The sequence below is a fragment of the Solanum stenotomum genome, chromosome 2 (assembly GCF_019186545.1).
Source record: "Solanum stenotomum isolate F172 chromosome 2, ASM1918654v1, whole genome shotgun sequence".
Taxonomy (NCBI): Eukaryota; Viridiplantae; Streptophyta; class Magnoliopsida; order Solanales; family Solanaceae; genus Solanum; species Solanum stenotomum.
Window position 1 is genome coordinate 29945703 of NC_064283.1, and position 21241 is coordinate 29966943.

Below are 21241 nucleotides of genomic sequence, written 5' to 3' on the forward strand. Positions count from 1 at the left end.
GTCTTCCGCTTGTAGTTAACCGAGATGAGGATTCGCTTAGGGACCTACAATGGTTCTTGAGTGTTGGCCACGTCAAGGATGTAGACTCGGGTCGTGACAATAGGTTATCCTTGATACTAATACTTTCAATAGGTATTATGAGTGAGGGATCACCTATACACTTCTCTACCAAATAGCATAATACTCTGCATGGGTGAAACCTTTAAGTAAACCCAATCATCAACCTCAAATTCTAAGTCTCTTATCCTAACATCTGAAATAGGATTTCTGACGACTTTGCATTGTTTTCAACATTTCTTTAATAATCTTCAGCTTCTCTATGGCTTGATGAACAAAGTTTGGTTCTATCAACTCAGTTTCACCAACCTCAAACCATCTAATAGAAGATCTATATCTTCGCCCATACAGAGCCTTATAAGGAGAAATTTGGATGTTAGAGTGATAACTATTATTGTAAGAAAACTCTATGAGAGGTAAGTAATCATCCCAATTACCTTTGAAATCGATCACACATGCCTTCAACATATCCTCTAAACTCTGAATTGTGCGCTATTCTTGGCCATCAGCCTGAGGATGAAAAGTTGTACAAATATTTACCTTCGAACCCAAACCTTTCTGGAAATACTTCCAAAACTGAGCTGTGAATTGTGCACCTCTATCTAAAATTATAGACACTAAACTCCATGAAGTCGGACTATTGCTTCAATATATAATTTGGCATATCTTCTGCTGAATAGGTAGTCTTTAGTGGCAAGAAATGGGCGGATTTAGTCATCGGATCTACAATTACCCAAATTGAATCATGTTGCCTGCGAGACCGCGAAAAACTAGTAATGAAATCCATATTGATCATTTCCCACTTAAATTCTGGAATAGCTATATTATAAGCCACACCACCGGGCCTTTGGTGCTCTACCTTAACTTGTTGGCAATTCAGGAACTTGGCAACGAAATCTGCAAATACACCTCTTCATACTACTCCACCAATAAACTTCTCTCAAGTCACGGTACATCTTTGTAGAATGAGGATGGATCGAATATCGAGAGATATGATCTTCTTCAATGATCCTTTCTAGATGCTCATCCACCATTGGCACACACAATCTACGTTTATATTTGAACACACCAGCCCGCCCTTGTTCAAAATCCATCACCTTTTGCTTTTGAACATTCACCTTTAACTCAAGAAGAACAGGATTTTGGTCTTGTTTCTCCTTCACTTCACACACTAGTGATGATTCAGCCCCATTCATCACCACAACTCCACCTTCGCGGGAATAAAATAGACAGACTCCCAATCAGGAGAGTTTATGAACTTCCTTAGCCAATTCTTTCTTGCCTTCCTCAACATGGGCAGCACTTCCCATAGACATCCTGCTCAAAGCATCAGCAACAACATTAGCCTTACCTGGGTGATAGAGGATACTTATGTCAAAATCATAGAGTAACTCTAACCACCTCCTTTGTCTGAGGTTAAGCTTTTTTCGACTAAATACATACTAATGATTCATGTAATCGGTGAACACATCTACATGAACACCATAGAGGTAGTGATGTCATATTTTCAAAGCAAATACTACCGCTGCCAACTCGAGGTTTTGAGTTGGGCAATTCTTCACATGAATCTTAAGTTGTCTTGAGGAATAGGTTGTAACCTTATCGTTCTGTATCAAAACACAAACAATTCCAACTATGGATGCATCACAATACACAACAAAGCTTTGTGTACCTTCCGGTAGGGTTAACACTGGGGCAGTAGTTAACCGGGTTTTCAATTCCTGAAAGTTTTTCTCACAAGCTTCAGACCATTGAAACTTTACTGTCTTCTGAGTCAGCTTTGTCAACGGGGATGAAATAGGTGAAAATCCCTTGACAAACCTTCTATAATAACCAGTCGATTCCAAGAAACTCCTTATATCAATTGGAGATGTGGGTCTGGGTCGATTCTTCACTACTTCAATCTTCTGGGTTTCTACTTGAATCCCTTCACCAAATACTATGTGGCCTAAGAATGCCATGTACTCAAGCCAAAACTAACACTTAGAAAATTCATCATACAACTCTCTATACTTGAGAGTTTTAAAGGCTATTCTAAGATAACTATCATGATCCTCCTCACTCTTCGAATAAATCAGTAAGTCATCAATGAAGACGATAACAAACATGTCAAGGTATGGCTTAAACACCTTGTTCATAAGATCCATGAATGATGCAAGAACAATCGTCAAACCAAAAGACATAACAAGAAACTCATAATGACCATAACGGGTCCTCAATGATATCTTCGGAATAATATTCTCTCTTACTCTCAACTGATGATAGCCATATCTAAGGTCTATCTTAGAAAAGCAAGTGGCACCTTGAAGTTGATCGAAAAAATCATCAATTCTCGGAAGAGGATACTTATTCTTTATGGTGACCTTGTTCAATTAGCGGTAATCAATACACATCCTAAGAGAACCATCTTTCTTCGTAACAAATAAGACCGGAGCCCCCCAAGGTGAGACACTAGGTCAGATAAAACCCTTATCAAGAAGAACTTTCAACTTCTATTTTAACTCTTTTAACTCAGCTGAAGCCATTCTATATGGCGGAATAGAGATTGGTCAAGTATCAGGAAGAATGTCTATGCTGTAGTCTATTTCTCTCTTAGGAGGGACTCTAGGAAGATCATCTAGAAAGACCTCTGGAAACTCACTCACAACTGGGACTAACTGAATAGGCAGTGTCTGAACACTTGAGTCATTAACTCAGACTAAGTGATAGATGCACCCATTCGAGACTAACTTTTTGGCCTCAAGGTACGAAATGAAACGACCCTTAGGCATTGCTGAACTACTACTCCACTCTAAAACACTCATTAGGGAACTGAAACTTGACTATTCGAGTTCTACAATTAAGTGAGGAATAGAAAGCATGAAGCCAGTCCATAGATAGAATAACATCTAAGTCCACCATGTCTAGCTCGACTAAGTCAGCCATGGTCTCCTTGTGATTGACAGAGATGACATAACCACGATAAACTCTCTCGACTAGAATAAACTTACCAATCAGTGTGGAAACACTAAAGGGTTTAAAAAGCTGTTTGGGAAGAATATCGTACCTCATAGCAATATATGGAGTTACAAAAGATAGACTCGCACTTGGGTCAAGTAATGCATATACACTAAAAGTAAAGACTTTGATCATACCCGTGAAAACATCAGGTGAATTATCTTGCTCTTGGCCACTGGTTATAACATACAAATGGTTTGCTCCTCCGCTTATCCCTAATGTATCTCCTCTGGGTGCAACTTTGTCTACCAGAGAAACTGAAGTGGATTGGGCTCTATTGCCCCCATTACCATTACCCTTCCTGTTCTTAGGGCACTCTCTCCTGAAGTGACCTGTATGACCACACTTGAACAAACCATCAGAGTTATCACGACATGTTCCTAGGTGGTTCGTACCACACTTAGCACATTTAGGGATCAAGTTTATCCCTTGTGCCACACTACCTTGAGACTAAGTAGGTCTAGCTCTAAAGTTCTACGAATTTTAATTTCAGTAATCACCTTTATTGTTTGGTGTAGATGCAGTAGCTGATGATGGGACACACCCAGTTGGCCTTTGCTGAAAAAATGACTGGTTCGCATTTCTGACCATTTGCTGTCCGGACTTATTAATTGTGGTCTTATCCCTCTTTCTACGGAACTCTTCCTTATATTTGAATTTGTCTTCCTTAACCTGCTGCACATGGATCATAAGCCTTGCTATGTCCATGTCCCCAATCAACATAGAAGCCTTACCCTCTTTGCTTGATAAGAGGGATACTCACGACACAAATAGACTCATTCTACTCATCATAACAACAACAATCTCTAGAGCATAACAGGACAATTGAGTGAACTTGAGGTTGTACTCATGAACATTCATGGATTCTTGTTTAAGGTAAAGAAATTATCTTACCTTCGATTTCCTTAGTTCGCGAGGAAAGAAGCACCCTTAGAAGGCACTTTCAAAGATAGTCCAACTCACTAGTGGTACTCCTTCTGCCCTGCTCTTTTTCCATTGGTCGTACCCATTCCTAGTAACACCCTTGAGTTCGTATGCAACTACTCCACAAGCTCAGCACCAACAATTCGTATAACTTCACACATTTTTTGCAGCTCCTCCACAAGGTTCTACGGATCCTTAGTGACATTTGACCCTGTGAGTTATGGAGGATTCATTCTCAAGAAATCATGGATCCTGGATGTATCAGTCAGCTCCTGACAAACCACTCACTACTGACCAGCTTTAGTCACTATGACTTGAATCAACATTCGGATAGCATCCTGGAACTCAACATTTGTGACCTCTTCTTCAGAGGTTGCACTTCTAGTGCATTAGGTACCCCCGGTCTTGGGGATCAAAATTTCTCCTAGCAGGATGATCTCAAATAGTTTTTTATGGAGGCATGATCTGAAAAGATACGTGCAAGCACAAATCAGAAAGAAACTTTTATAGAGTTGAACTCTATCGCACGAAGGACAGTAAGAAGGAAGTGAAATGTTTCCTAAATGTTGTAGCCTCCTTATTATAGATGTGGCACGCTTCACACCCATAAAAAGAACTCTACAGACACAACTTCATAGACACCCTAGGACTCCTGAACCTTGTGCTCTGATATCAAGTTTGTCATGCCCCAAGACTACACCCTGGACATGGACGAAATTCTAGAACTATCGATGGTCCCCAAGCGATTGCTTGGCCTTACCCAATACTCATCGAAAGACTTACTCAACAACATATGTATTCAATAACAAAGTATTAACTCATAAGACCTCATTAATACAGTAGCTCTCAAATATTTCTGAGATACTCAAATAAATAGAAACATTCAACTCAAAGTCTTTACAACATCAACAAGGAACAATGAAAGACTCATCATACTACTATTGTATATAAAGCCTCTACGTACTATAATAGATATCGGGACACGACCGACAATATCATAAAAAACAAAACCATAATGTGAAGCCCTTCGGAAAGCTAAGAGGCTCGCCAAAGCTAGCTGTAATGTGATAGGATCAACGAAGCGCTGGGTGATGATCCTGAACACCTATATCTACATCATGAAATTATGTAGGTCAAATGACGTCAGTACATTGAATGTACGAGCATGTATGGGGAAAGTTGAAACATAAACAACTGAACTGAGACTCTGGGAAGACATACTCACCTAATCCTAAGTCAAATGTGAAAGAAAGAATAAGAGATGCAATATATAAAGCTTTTAAAATAGTAGATAGCAACTCAATATATATAAAAAAACAAAAGTAAACTCTTTACTCTTATTTGGGAGATTCTCTAACTGACAACCATCACTATGAGCTATGTGATTCTACAACGTCTTGCCTACACTGCCAGAACTTTCCTATACCTTTTTGGGTTATTGAAAACCTCAAATGAGTGAATCCACTAATCTATGCTTTAAAGCAATAAGGAGTCGTCTAAAAAGTATGACCCTTTACCCATGTTGGTATACATGGTTTATGAGGATTTTGAGTTTTCTGAACTAATCCTCATATCGGTGCTCAATACTGCTCCCAATAATATATATATAACTCATGCTCAATTGTTTAAAATCATAACTCTTTCTCAATTGAGGTAAGTACTCAACAGATTTTCTTAAAAGAGGTATTACTCTGAAACTCCTCTAAACTCGTAAATCCTTTAGAAATCGGTGTTTCTATAGTTTAAATGTGAAATATTATATACTTAGCAATACTTAGTTCCCTTATACTCATTTTGACTTATGAGACTCAACTCTCCTCATCCTCATACTCATTCACTCAAAATTTAGCTCAAATCTTTAGTTAATTGCAAAAGGTTTCTCAACTTTGACTCAAAAGGACCTCTTGAACTTTTCTCTTAACTTTACTTAAATTAGAAATGTAAATCAAGAGATGTGATTAGACGATGCATGATATCTCAAGGATTAATGAAGATTTTAAGTGTGGATATCAAAGAGAGAACACATGTACGATTGGAGGGAACATACGTGGAAAGAAGGACGGAAGGTAAGGGACCTGGTGACCCTGGCACACTGGGTGGCACGGAGCGCTAGCCTAAAACTACTAAATAGTATTTGGGATGCTTTGAGTGGTGCACTACGCTAGGCCTTAAACTATTGGGCAGTAGTTCTGGCGTAGTGGTGGTGCGCTGCCTCATGCCGCTGACCAAAAACTTGATGATTCATATAGAATCGAATGATTTACTCCCAAACTCATTTAAATTCATAAATCCAACACAAATAATAGAAAACCCACTCAAATTCTATCAAGAACATCACTCATTCTCAAAACCCTCACCTAAAAAATTCAACAAGACTCCATTGTTAAGAAATGAAGCTAAAACCTCAAGAAATTCTCAAGAACTCAATCCATCAACATCAATAACGAATTTATTAATGAAAATCACAAGATTGGCGTGAGGGTGAACAAACCAAACACTATGAAAGCTTACATACCTTGAAAGAACTAAGTTCTTGGCGAAAATCCACAAATCTTGAATGAACGCTTGAAACCTTCTTCTTTCTCTCGTTTTGAAACCCTTTTCTCAATCCTAAGCATTTAGAAATGACTGAAAACTATTCTCAATCAGTTTAGACCCCTATTTGGGTGTGAAAAAGCTCAGTCCTAGTGGGGATAAGGAAAAGACCAAAATACCCCTCCTTAAAACGAAAGGAATGCCATAACTAGAGAGACTGCACGTAAACGACCATAACTCCTTCATCCAAACTCAAAATTTAGCAAACTCGGCGGCGTTGGGAAGAGGACTCGAAGACCTTTGATTTGATACCAATGTAGGCTACCTAAATTTTTCTGTGCCGAACGTTATGGTTGTTTGAAGTTGACACAAAAACTAAACACTGAAGTTTAACTTGTACGAATCTCTAGATGACTTTTCGAAGTACGAGATGTTACAATACACAACCATTTTTTACGAAATTTCCTTCACTTACATTTATAAACAATACAAAATTACTCCTTGTGTTTCATATTATTTAAGTCATATTAATTAATAAAACTCTTAAGAAAACTTTAATTATAGGAGTATCTTTTATTCAATTAACCTTATTGATAGTTCTTAACAACTCTAATAGTTTGTTTGGCCAAACATCTAAAATCAAATTATTTTACAATTGCTTTTCAAAAGAATAATTTTTGTGAGAAAATATTGTGTTTTGTAAATATATTTTAAGAACACTTTTGAGTGCATCTAGTGTGTGAAAAGTTCTTTTCAACTAGTATAATGCCGAAAGTTCTAGACGTCGAAGAAAATTACCTGGAGGGCCATTACATCTTTTTATTCTCATAATCTCCCTACATATTATTCAAAGTTTTTTTTTTGTCTTTGTTGTGTCTTAATTTTTTCTCTCGCTGATGATGAATTGGATTCTACTTTTATCTTAGATAATGAAAAGACTCTATGTATAAACCTATGTTGGTCTTGTGCTCTCAAGAAGGTGTTTTGTGGGTAATACTTCAATATTACTCTTTTCATCTCATTTTTTCTAATGTAATTTGAATCGAGTGTATGTGTACTTATACCATTATAGGATTGTTTGTGATAAGTTATTTGATAGATTAAATTTTGCTTGAAAGATGTGAAAAATAACATTGCTTTAAACAATCATAGGATTGCATAATATATATTGGGAAATTCTAAATAGAATCATTCTAAATTAAGGTGAATAATGTGATTGTTTATATACACAAACAAAACAAAAGTCAAATGTATGGATGTTATTGAAGCTTATGAAATCCCACTCTGTCTAAAATGATAGTCATATTTCTTCTAGTGATGTTCCACAATAATATTAACTTAAACGGAAAATAGTTATACTTTTGATTGGTTTAAGCAAGTAGATTTAATGGTTTATGGAAATAAGCACACACTGAGGGGATTTTCTGTCTATAAGACAAGCATTTAAGCACTCTCTTTCAAAATTACAAAAAATAAAATATTGATATATGTATGAAAATAAAGATAAAGGGTTACCATTTTCGGATGGTAAAAAGTTAACCAATTTCGTAAAAAGAGAAAAATACATAAGAAAGGATGATCAGAAAGGAATCCAACTAAAACATTATTGAAGTCTTACAATTAAGACATTCAAAGCCCTAAAAAGTCAATACCAAATCTTTATTATCAATTCCATCTTTTAGAGTTATCAAACAATTTATCTATTCATTATCTTTCCTTTTCAAGAGCCTAACTTTATCATTTTCATATTTTACTTTTGGTGTAAGCAATCCTTGTTCTCTTTTGTAAGCGGATACACATTGTTGCATAGTTTATTGGGTGCAAGCTATTTTTTATTTGTCATTTTCTTTGTGAATTTGGGGTTTCCCTTTTAGAATCTCTATTCTGCTTCCGAACTCATGAAGGTTAATGATTTAAGGTATTGTTTCATTTAAATGTGGTTTTGCACAAAAACATGGTAAATAAGCATCATATGACTATTGAATTCTTTTCATTGCTCAATTCAGTTGCATTGAAGTACATCTTTTCTTACAAAATCCCTGTTAATTAAGTTATTCAAAAAACTTTAACGCGTCAATAGATTAATGGTAAAAAATTCTAACCTTCTCGAAACAACTTGATGGTTTGATAATATTGTAGTGGTTAGAAGGTTTAGTAATCATCAGATGCTAATTAACTACGCCTTTAATTATATATGCAAAACCGCATTTACAAGAAAACATACCTTAGGGATCATGCCTTCATGGCATTTGAAGCATAATAATTGTTCTTATATGGACATCCCAAAATCACCCAATGAACTATTCAATAATGACAATATGCTGACAAGAGAAATTTCAAGGTGATTTGCTCTAGGAAATCACTCGAAATAGTAATATAAACTTGCGATTTTGTTACATACAGGTCAACATTTCAAAAATGAAGATAAAAATATTTCTCTGTTGTTACAAAGAGTGAAAGGGATGATTGAAAAAGAGAGAGCAGATGAGGATGTGGCATGCTGATTTTAAAGATCGAATTAGTGTTGCATTGGGTAGGAGCATTTTGTTTTGGGCTGAATTATTAGGCATTTGGGCTATATGGTTTTGTAGTGGTGGAATTGACACAGACATGTTATATCCCATTTTAACTCGAGGTCCAAACGGTGTACAACATAATGGTTATTCAAAAACAATTAACTTAAGGAGTCGCCATCTAATTATTTTTTAACGGTGAATTAAGACACCTAAATATTTAACTAAGTAGTGGTAAAATTAACTCCAATTAAGGTCTACTAACATATATGATTCTAGGTAATAGTCCTAATTTATCCTAAAGGGAAGGTGTAAGGCATCCTTTAAGACCTGTTAAAAACAGTTAACAAGTCAAACTTAGGTTAATTAATTAAAGCTATAATTGTGAACTATCTTCTCTTGAGTATTGAACTAAAATTAAATCAACCCATTTTAAAAGTCAAAACAATATACTAAAATTGTGATTTACTCGCATATCATAACCAAAACATTCGACACAATACTATTTGATTAAAATAGAGTAACATTCTTTAGTTTGGATAAAGACTCGGTGTGAAATTTATTTAGAAAAAATATCAAGTGGGATCAAATTTATGGAAGAAAAAAAAAGATTTGACTAAAATTGCTACTTCAAAGTAATCATTTAATACTTCTTATAATAAATATAACAAAGATATTAAAACAAAAGTTATGTTGACTTAAGGACTCCAATTTGGATTAGGCGAGTATTTTAAAATCTTAGGAATAAACTTAAATAAACGGTTAAGAATCGACCATAAGCTAGTTTAAATCCAACAAATCAAATATCAAACAATCCAAATAAACACCAAGGCAATTAGTCAAATCACGCACAAATAAAGCTAAAAAAAAAAAAAAATCGCGGTGAGCTGAAACTTCTTCTAATTAAAGTAGCCTTCCGTCGGACTATAATTCTACTTGAAAGTTATTTTTTGAGATGGATCCAAAGTTGTAGGAATAGAGGATACGCAATGACCACCTCCATGATAGTTGAAGAGTCTTGCACTAAGACTCATAATTTGCTCCAAATGTGTACATGCAAAACAAAGAAAGTCAAGGGAGATGAAAGATTAGTTGGGCAGCCACCAGAGACGGAGGTAGGTGGGGCATCATGGGTTCAGACGAATCTAGTAGCTTTTTCGTAGATCCTATATTTGTACTAGAAAATTCATTATATATATATATATATATATATATATATATATATATATAAATATAAATTAAATTGTGAACCCCTAACAAAATTGATTGATGGTTATTAACGAAATTCAGAACCCCCAAACTCTTAATCCTGGTTTCGCCTCTGGCAACCACATAGTCACTTAAATAAAATACTTAGATCCAAAGAAAATGTAAATTCGCAGCCAACATTTTGAGGCAAGTTTCAATCACAAAGTATAAACAAAACTATTAGAGCTATGGATAATAAGAAACATGGTAAGAGACATACGAGTAGAAAATTAAGAAAAATAAAAAGAAAATTAAACAAATTATATCCGGAATATAAACAACTTAATATCACAAAGACTGATAATGAAAAATTAGATCAAACAACAACAACAACAACAACATACCTAGTGAAATCCCACTAGGTGGGGTCTGGGGAGGGTAGAGTGTACGCAGACCTTGTCACTACCTCGTGGAGGTAGAGAGGTTGTTTCCGAAAGACCCTCAGCTCAAGTACAACAAATTCAAGTTAAAGGGGAGGAAAACAGTGTACAAAACATACCATCCAATAAGAAAGATAGTGAATAATCAACAGAGGAGACAGTAGCCTCAATAGCACAATGAGAGAAGTGAAACGCGATAAACAACATAAGGCTATAGGTATCACAGACAAGAACTACAAGTATATTCAATACTTATATTTATAGCAAAAAGACAAGAATTAGAACATAGGCAAAATAGACTTAACAATAATATATTTGCAGAAATTTGTCACAAATCTATAATAGCACAAAGAAAGACTATTTTATATCTAGAAATACAAATAAATAACTTAGAGTATAAACTACAACATAATTTATAAATGAATAAAGAAGAATACGCAATAGATGAAAAAACATATGAAAATTATGACAGATTAAAAATAAAGATAATATTTTCTAATCTAAGAAGAAGATATAAGAAAATAGGTGACAATATAAGTTTAATGTTACAAAAAGAAACAGAAAACCTAGAAGATAGTTTAACTGCTATGATAAGAATAACAAAAGAAAATGAAGAAATAGATAGAAAAACAGAAATTGAAAAAATAAAACAACAAGCAAAAAAGGAAGTACAACAATTAGAAGAAAGTAAAAAATTCTAAAATAATAGAGCTAGAAAAAGATCTAGCAATATTAAAAGAAATGTATGAAATTAAACAAAAAGAAAAAGAACAAAAAATAAAATTAGCAAATGAGATAATTAAATTTTAAAAAAAATTGCAATTACAAGATGAATTACAAGAAAAAGAAGAAAATAGCCAAGATAATCTACCTGAAATAAGAATTGATGAAATAAACGACAATGATCTAGAACAACATTCGGAAACAAGCGAAACATATACGGAACTTTTAGCAAACATAGATAATACAAAGAATTTAGAAGTAAATAAAGAAAACGTAGACATGGACGAAAAACCTAGCACATCAGGAGTAAAAAACCCAAAAAATTTTAATCCAAAATATTATAATGAAAATTATGAACAATATGATAAAGAAAAAACTACATGGGATAAAAGATTAAGTAAAAAAATAGACGCCTAATCCAATAACTTGACAACATAATTTTTTAGATTTAGACTGTGTAGCAGATATAAATAAAACAAACCAATTATGGATAAGATACAAATAAAAACAATTAATAGATAACAAGATAATAATAAGAGAGGCACCAGGATACATAGAAAAAACACTTCTAGGAATAGTAAAATTATGGCTAAAAAATTTAACAAGTGAAAGCTTAACAACTTTAAGAAATAATAAAAAATTTGATGGTGGAATAGCCACTACAACTATGAAAATATTATATAAATACGAAATAGTTATAAGAAATGAATTTAGTAGCATGACAATAGAGGTAGAAGAACAAAATAAAGAAAAAATCATAAATCGGAATCTAATGACAAAATTAGCAATATGTAATATGTGTTACATAAGTGAATATACATGTGCATTTAGAGAATACTATTATAAAGAAACATATAGCACAGAAGAAAGTAAAGAAATAAGAAAATTATATTTTACAAAACTACCAGAACCTTTTAATTCAAAAATAATAAAAAGTTGGAATGAAGCAGAATTAACAGACACCTTAGGAGCTAGAATGAAATTCTTGCAACGATGATTTATGGAACTATGTGAAAAACATAAAGAAGAAATAAAAATGAAAAAAATATTAGTAAAAAACTTGGCATGTTGCAAAAATAAAACAGCACCTCAATTTGGTTGTACGGATAGGTATTATAAAAATAAAAAAAATATATAATAAAAAATACAGATCAAAATATAAATATAAAAAATCAAGAAGAAGGTACTATGTAAAAATTACAAAACCAAAAGACCATATAAACCAAAAAGAAAACTAACGAAATGTACTTGTTATAATTGTGGAAAATAAGGACATATAGCTAGAGATTGTAAATCACCTAAAAATCCAAAGAAAAAATAAATATCAGAAATAATAATAGCCGATGAAAAATATACGCAGATAGAATACATAGATTATGAATTAGAAAGTGAAGATAGCATATATGAAAAATCAAAAAATGAAATAGATAATAACATAGAAATAGAATATGATAATGAATTCTATAATATAACAAATGACTGAACCAGACATACAAATAATAAATAAAGAAGAACATCAAGATGAAGAATCTTTAGAACAGAAAATAATATTTGATAATAGTATATTTGAACAAATAAAAGGAAAAGAATTAGACCTATGCGTAGCAAAATTATTCAAAATACCAACAATAAGAAACTGGTTTAAACGACAAAAAGAAGAATATTATGTAGTAAGTCAAAGAGAACATATTATAGATTGCAAATACACTAAAGGAAAGGTCAAAATACCAATAATAAATAAATGAATAATAAATAAAGAAATACAAGATATTAAGGCTAAAAATCCAATTAAATATGTACATTTAGAAGGAACAGAAATATTAATAAAAGCATGTTTTAGAGAAGGAATAGATACACCCATAGAAATATACTTAGCGGATGATAGAATTATACAACCCATAGAAAAAAGTATAATAAGTGCAATAAGAGGTAACCTCATATACTAAAAATTTAAATTTATAATAAGTGTTAACTACTCAGTAGCAATAAATGACATAAATATAGATAAATCACTAGTATTATACTGGCGAATGTCAGGGATAGAACTAGCCCCAGGAAGTAAAATATTTACAGCCAGATGTAAAAACTTATATGTTCTAACAACGAAACATAAAATAACAGCAAAAAATAAAATAGATAAAATAAAAATAGAAGATCCCTTTGAAAGGATAGTTACAGTCATAGATAGAAATGATTATAGTTATAATGAAATTAATATAAAAGAAGATTTAGAAATAGTAAAATAAAGACTAAGCACATCAAAGAATAAACAATGAGATACCCCAAATATTATAAAAAATGAGTACCTCAAGAAGAATAGATAAAACCCCACAAAAATTAATGGAAGAAGAAATAAAACCACATCATTACTACATAACGGGAATAATGGAACAACGAAAATATTTAATATTAATAGATACAGGACGAGAAGAAAATTATCTTACAAGAGAATTAGTGACGGAAGATGAAATAATAACTATTGACCAATCATGCCCCGAACTACCAAAAGCATTAATGTATACCGAAGAAACTACAGAAAAAGAAATAATCATTGGAGGAGTACCAATAGTGATAAAATTCAAAATATATCAAGGAAATGAAAATATCATTTTAGGAATAAAATGGCTAGAACAAGTAAAACCACATAATCTAGAAGACAAACAGTTAACAATAAATTATGAAAATAAAAGAGTAATAATAAAAAGGACTTTAGTATAATAAAAATATGAAAATATATATACTTGCAAAGAAAATAATAGAAGGATTTTCCAACCGATATTATACACCAATGATAGATACGGGCGTAGAAGCTAATATATGTAAATACAATTGTTTACCAGAAGATAAGTGGGAAAAATTAAAAACATCGATAGTAGTAACAGGATTTAATAATGAAGAAAGCATGATTACATATAAGGCAAAAAATATAAATATACAAACATGGGATAAGATATTAGCTATAGAAGAAATATATAACTTTGAATTAACTACAAAAGATATGCTATTAGGAATGTCATTTTTAGAAAAATTATACCCACATATAATAACAAAAACACACTGGTGGTTCACGACACCGTGTAAACATAAAATAGGAGCAAAAAGAGTAAATAATAAAAAACGAAAAACAACAGAATGGATAAAAGGAAGTGAAAAAATTACACAAAAATTAGAAAATATAAAAGAAGAAGACCCTAAAATAGAATTAATTATATTCTCTATAGATAAAGTAAAAATAATTAAAGATAAGTTAGAATTATTATATAGTGAGGATCCTCTACAAGGATGGGAAAAAGATAAAACAAAAGTAAAAATTGAGTTAATTGATAATAATAGTATAATAACCCAAAAAGCATTAAAATATAATTTTAATGATTTAACCGAATTTAGGATACATATAAATGAATTACTAGAAAAAGGATATATACAAGAAAACAATAGCAAGCATACAAGCCCAGCATTTATCGTAAATAAACATAGTGAACAAAAAAGAGGAAAAAGCAGAATGGTTATTGATTATAGAAATTTAAATGCAAAAACTAAAACATATAATTATCCGATACCAAATAAAATACTAAAGATAAGACAAATACAAGGATATAATTGTTTTAGCAAATTTGATTGTAAATCAGAATTTTATCACTTTAAACTAGAAAAAGAATCTAAAATACTAACAACATTCACTGTACCACAAGAATTTTATGAATAAAATGTATTACCATTTGGATATAAAAACGCACTAGATAGATATCAACACTTTATGGACAATTACTTAAACAAATAGAAAATTGGTAGTGTACATTGATGATATATTATTATATTCCAAAACACAAGATGAACATATAAGATTATTAGAAAAATTTATACACATCATAGAATATTCAGGTATAAGTCTAAGTAAAAAGAAAGCAGATATAATGAAAAATCAAATATAATTCTTAGGAATACAAATTGATAAAAAGGGAATAAAAATGCAAACACATATAGTGCAAAAAAAATTAACTCAAATGAACAACTAGACACAAAAAAGAAATTACAATCATTCTAAGGACTAGTAAATCAAGTAAGAGAATACATACCGAAATTAGCAGAGAATTTAAAACTATTACAACAAAAATTAAAGAAAGATATAGAATATCAGTTTGATAAAAAAGACCAAATACAAATACAAAAGGTAAAATTATTATGTAAAAACTTACCTAAACTATATTTTCCGGATGAAAACAAAAAATTTACTTATATAGTAGAATCAGATGCGAGTGAAAAAAGTTATGGAGTAATATTAAAATACAGATATGATGGCAATACGATAGAACATCATTATAAGTATTATTCAGGAACATTTAATAATACAGAAATAAAATGGGAAATAAACAAAAAAGAATTATATTCAGTGTATAAGTGTTTATTATCATTTGAACAATATATTGTATATAACGAATTTATTATAAGAACAGATAATACACAAGTAAAATGGTGGCTAACAAGAAAAATACAAGATTCGGTAACAACAAAAGAAATAAGGAGATTGGTATTAAATATATTAAATTTTACATTTACAATTGAAGTAATAAAAACTGATAAAGATGTTATTGCAGATTACCTATCACGACAAAGCTACTCAGACTGAGATTGAAGAAGAAGATACAATTGAAAAGATACTCAAAGATATTACTACACTTTGTACAAAAGTGGATAGTATGGACAACGAGATACAAAACCTAAAGACTAATGAAGATAATCTAAAGTCTAAAGCTAGTCAGCAACATGACTTTAAAAATGCGGAGCTACGTCGGTTGGAAGACGGAAAAAACCCAGAGCTAAAAGGAGACGATGGGAAACTCCTTAAAACCCATAATGTTTGTTTAAATATAGCTGCAGGTGCAAGCAAACAAGTTAGCGATAAACAACATAAAAATGCGAACTTAAACCAGCTATTCGCAAAACCATTTACCCAAAGGACACCTAGACATATGTCCATAGAACCACAAACATCTACATACACAGATAGTTTGCAAAACCAAAATGAGAAAAAGACATATGACTACATCGCATGAACCTATATCGAAAATATACACAAAATCCAAACTTATTTAAACCGCAACCCCATATTAACTACAAAAGAACCAAACCAAGATTATTTGACACAAAAGTTACAAGGATATAACAAGTTAATTGCACGGCCAAAAACTAACGCTAATTTAGTAAGAACATGTTATAACTACGGACTGTTAAATATCGTATACACATACGACGGAGAAGAAGTTAGTGGAATACCGGAGCTACACAAAGTATTCGTCACATACAAAAGAGTTACAAAAGGAAATTTATTTTATATAAAATTCTATACAGCACCAGCGGAGATATTATACGAGGAAATAAAACCTCTAATACAGGTTATCAAGATAGGACTGACTAAAGATATGATTATATCTGAGGACATCAGACAACAAGAAGAGATATGCAAAATAGAGATACCAAGTTTTTATGCTAACAAAAGAATAATTGGTATATCAACTATCATACAGGAGCTAGCAAATAATTATTTAAATGGAAACGTTATATGGAGCTATTATGCAAGAGATCAGTTAATGATTTATTCCAATTCAAGGGAGCTAAGGAAAGCAGATATGGATGAAGTCCAGAGATGGATTTTATTATTACTTAAGCTAGAAGAATGACCTACAACACGAGCACTAAAAGTAGGATTTATTTCGACAGAGTTATTAACAAGATATTGCAAGCTAATTGGTCACAAATACCCTGACCACATATGTTCAAAATGCAACAGAGAAGATAATATAATCTCAGACGTCCAACTGAAATAAGAGATAAAGACGGAAGATGATGAGCAGATAAAGATGAAGATAAAAGAAGATAAAAATGAAGATAAAAGGAAACACAAAAATGTGTTTAGCCACACAAAGCCAAAAGTAGATATGTAAAAGTCTTGAAATAAATAGTAGTCACATTATTAGGTACAAGTTAGTAGAAAAACTTAGTCAACATATGCATGTGCATTATTAAAGATATGTTGACAAGTGTAAAGTATGGGTAGTATGTATTATTAAGAAGACAAGTGTGTATACATGTCGTAAATAGGATAGTGGTAGACAAAATAAGAACTATTCATGAATAGTATTAGAGTGTGTATGTTTATATATAGACGTAGTTGTAAAACTTTGAAAGGCAGGCAACGCCTAAATAAAAATTCTCTCCTTTCAAAAACTTTCTTAAGATACTAAATACTTAAAAGTTAATGGATAAATCTGAAATCCAATCAGATATTTCAGATAGTATGGTTACGCAAGAGGCAAAGGTATATTGTTCAAAAAATATGCGGAACTAATTTCATATATTCCTGAATATCATATATATGATTGAATAAATTTATGTTAGTTATTATGTATTAGAATTATTTGAATCATGATTTCTAGTTTATTAGCACACTGGAAACAGGGAGAAAAGTTCTATACTATGCCATCCTAATGTTGAAACCGGTAGGCGAGAAAGCCGTTTAGGGGAGTAAACAAAGTTGAGGCGCTGATAAGACGGAAGTATCCGCTAAAGTACGATGCTAGTAGTGACAGGAAAACATGATAAAGATAATCTAGTTCATAATGATCTAATATGAATTTAATCAATTATGAATATGATAGGAAGGAATAATTTGAAATAAAAAATCTGCATGATAAAGAACATGACTACATACGTTCATGATGAAATGATAAAAAATTACGAAACTTTAATCTTATACATACTTAAAGATATAAAAATAATTGAATTAAGAAGAATCATATGGGAAAAAATATTTAATGATAACGAATCAGAAGATATATTGAACCAACAATGGTATGAAATAGACTTACATGATTTAGACTACGAAAGAATAGAATGGTACAATTTAGAAATAAATTCAGACTAAAATGAACTACGACTATTTACAATATTGGACAGAATCTATGGAAGATATAAAACTATTAGAACAATTAATGGAAGAAAATTTATATATGTACCAAAGAACCAAGATATGTTATACTTAGAATATATCATAAATAATATTAATGAAATACTCAGATTAAAACAACTATCGGAAGAATATTACAATAAATATTTACTACATTTTACCATGAATTTCGCAAATACAAAAAATAATAAAAATGAAATATCAAGATTAAGACACTTACCAAAAGAATATTACAATAAAACCTTTAAAATGAATTACTCACCTACCACACTACCACTTCCATGAATTCCTCAACTATCCGTTCCGCACCGAAAAATGGTATCCAAAAGATTAACCACCTAATATTTAGATACCTCAGGCAAACATGTTAATATTAAAAATGACTATAAAGATGCATTTTCTCTTAGCTTGAATGCATTCAATGCCTTTTAGTAGTTTTTTTTTTAATCTACAAATTCCTTTCCAATGGGATGACAATTTCAGCCCATATTAATGAAATGAGTCCATTTTGTCCATATTTAATGACTTGGATCACTCATATTTTGATTGGGTAAATATGATCTTCAAGCTATTTTAAGAGTCTCTACAAATATGGTCAAAATGGGTAAAATATGGGGATTCATATTGACCCATAATAGATCACTTAGTTCTCACTTCCACTCAAAATTCTTAATTGTGCTAAAAGATAAAAAATTTAATCACAACTTATGGCATAGATAACTCACTCTTTAAAGTTGGTTAACACTTACACTCGTCTTTCTTACCTTAACTAGGTGGTACATGCAACCCTCAAGTCAACCTTAAGACTCAACATAATCCAAACTTATGGCATAGAGTTTCCCCCTTACCACTCTCGGATAGGCTCATTCAGGAACTAACAATTTGACTATACGGGTTCTATCATCAACTAAACATAACCTTACAATCACCTTGCTAGGTAGGCACACTATCTCCCCCTTGGGAATAAGCCTACCCAAATTCTTCTAAACATCTTTGATAACACAAGGCAACTATGAAGCATCATTCATACTAAAGGCAACATCACAATCTAATACCTCAAATCTCTCAAGTTACATAGCCATAATTGGCATCACAACCAATCTTTCTCCTTCGCTCCTTGTAGCGTAAGCCCTCCGAGTAGTCATATCCTAAAGACCACTGGTTAGAGAGAAAGACCTTAAAGAGTTAAACTCTATGGCACAACTAGAGAATGAAGAAGTGAAGTTTTCCTAACATCTGATAGCCTCCTATTCATAAAATGTGGCGCGCTTCACATTTATGAACAAGACTTTACTAGATGTGGTTTGAGATATCCTAAAACCATCTCAAAACCTTATGCTCTGATACCATGTATGTCACGATCCAGGGGTACCCCCTAGACGTAACATGGTGTACTTGACCCCGAAAGGGTCTCATACAAGCCTCATAGCATAACTTGAACATAATAGCATAGGAAAATAGTGAGGAATTTAAAACTTTTCTTTACAATCGAAGTCTTTTATAAAATGAAAGAGAATCTATGACACTATGTCTCAAACCATCTATAACACTTGGATTAAAATTCTTGAAATACAATCGTATGGACCTAATCCTTACATAAGTCTAAACAATGAAAGTAAAGACATAAGGGACATATGGTTGAGCCATCAAATAAAATGAGGACTCACCAATCTTCTTCTTCTTGATCTACTAGAGTCCTTGCCACGAGGATGGAATCCAATATCTCCAAAGCCTACACTTATAGAAAATGTAGAAAGAAGGGGTTAGCACAAAAATGAACTAAGTATGGAAGCCATGCATAATATCCTTGAAATATGATAAAAAGGACATTTTAGTTGAAAAGTATGCATTTGTCAAGTTTGAAAATCAACATGCACTTTCAATGTAAAAGACAAGCCATAATCACATTTATACCCATAACATAGTAAAACCATCACCTTAGCAACCCCTAAGAAACACTTGTCCAATGTATGGTTGGCATCCCATAATACCAACCCTACTAAGTACTCCCTTGAAGCTACCTTAGTCATACATTTCATCCTTGGACCTCATCATAATCAATAGTCATAAATAAGGAAATAGTCATGTACATTACTTGAATTAAGGAAAGTCATTCATAGCAACCAACCATTCAACATACATGCATACATTCATGTCTCATCATATCATAAAAAATATCATCATAACTAGAACCATCACATAAGTAACTTTGAGCTCTACTTGTCCAATGCATAGATAGGATCCCATAATCCTATCTACACTATGTATCACTTCTAGGCCACCATGATCATGCATAACATACCATGACTTTATCCATTGCCAACATTCATAAACAAGGAGACATTCATGTTCATATCTTATAATAAGTACGACACTCATATCAACAATTTATATCATGCATACATAAGTTCATTTATCTTCATAGTATAAGGAACCCACAACACAACCCCTTTATAAAAGTCTACCTGTGCAATGTATAAGTGAAGTCCCATACCTCCAATCACGCTAAGTAAAGCTCATTGAGAAGCCATAAGTATAGTTCATGTTCATAATTCATATAAAGCATACATTTAACTCATAATCATCATATCCTAAGAGAACATACCACAATCACTCTCAAAGCCCACTTGTGCAATGCATGAATGAAGCCCCATACCCCCATCCATGCTAAATAGAACTTCTTAAGAAACCATAGTACATAACTCATGTTTGTATCATAATTCATATTATTATTATATAGGGAAAATAGCATTAACCGACATAGACCATGTGAGCGACATGGAATTCGGTGTCGTATTACCCCACACCGAAAAAAGGTGTCCTACTTGCCTAGGGTAGAACTAAATGTATATCTATAAGGTGGATCCACTATCTAAAGACCTATGTGGGCACATAGTTAT

The 21241-nt window shown here is 32.2% G+C and overlaps 1 pseudogene; it reads left to right on the forward strand.

Annotated features, from left to right (window-relative positions):
* Positions 1 to 4223: 4223 nt before the first annotated feature.
* LOC125855890 (pectin acetylesterase 11-like) overlaps positions 4224 to 21241 on the forward strand; it is a 62000-nt pseudogene continuing 44982 nt past the window's right edge.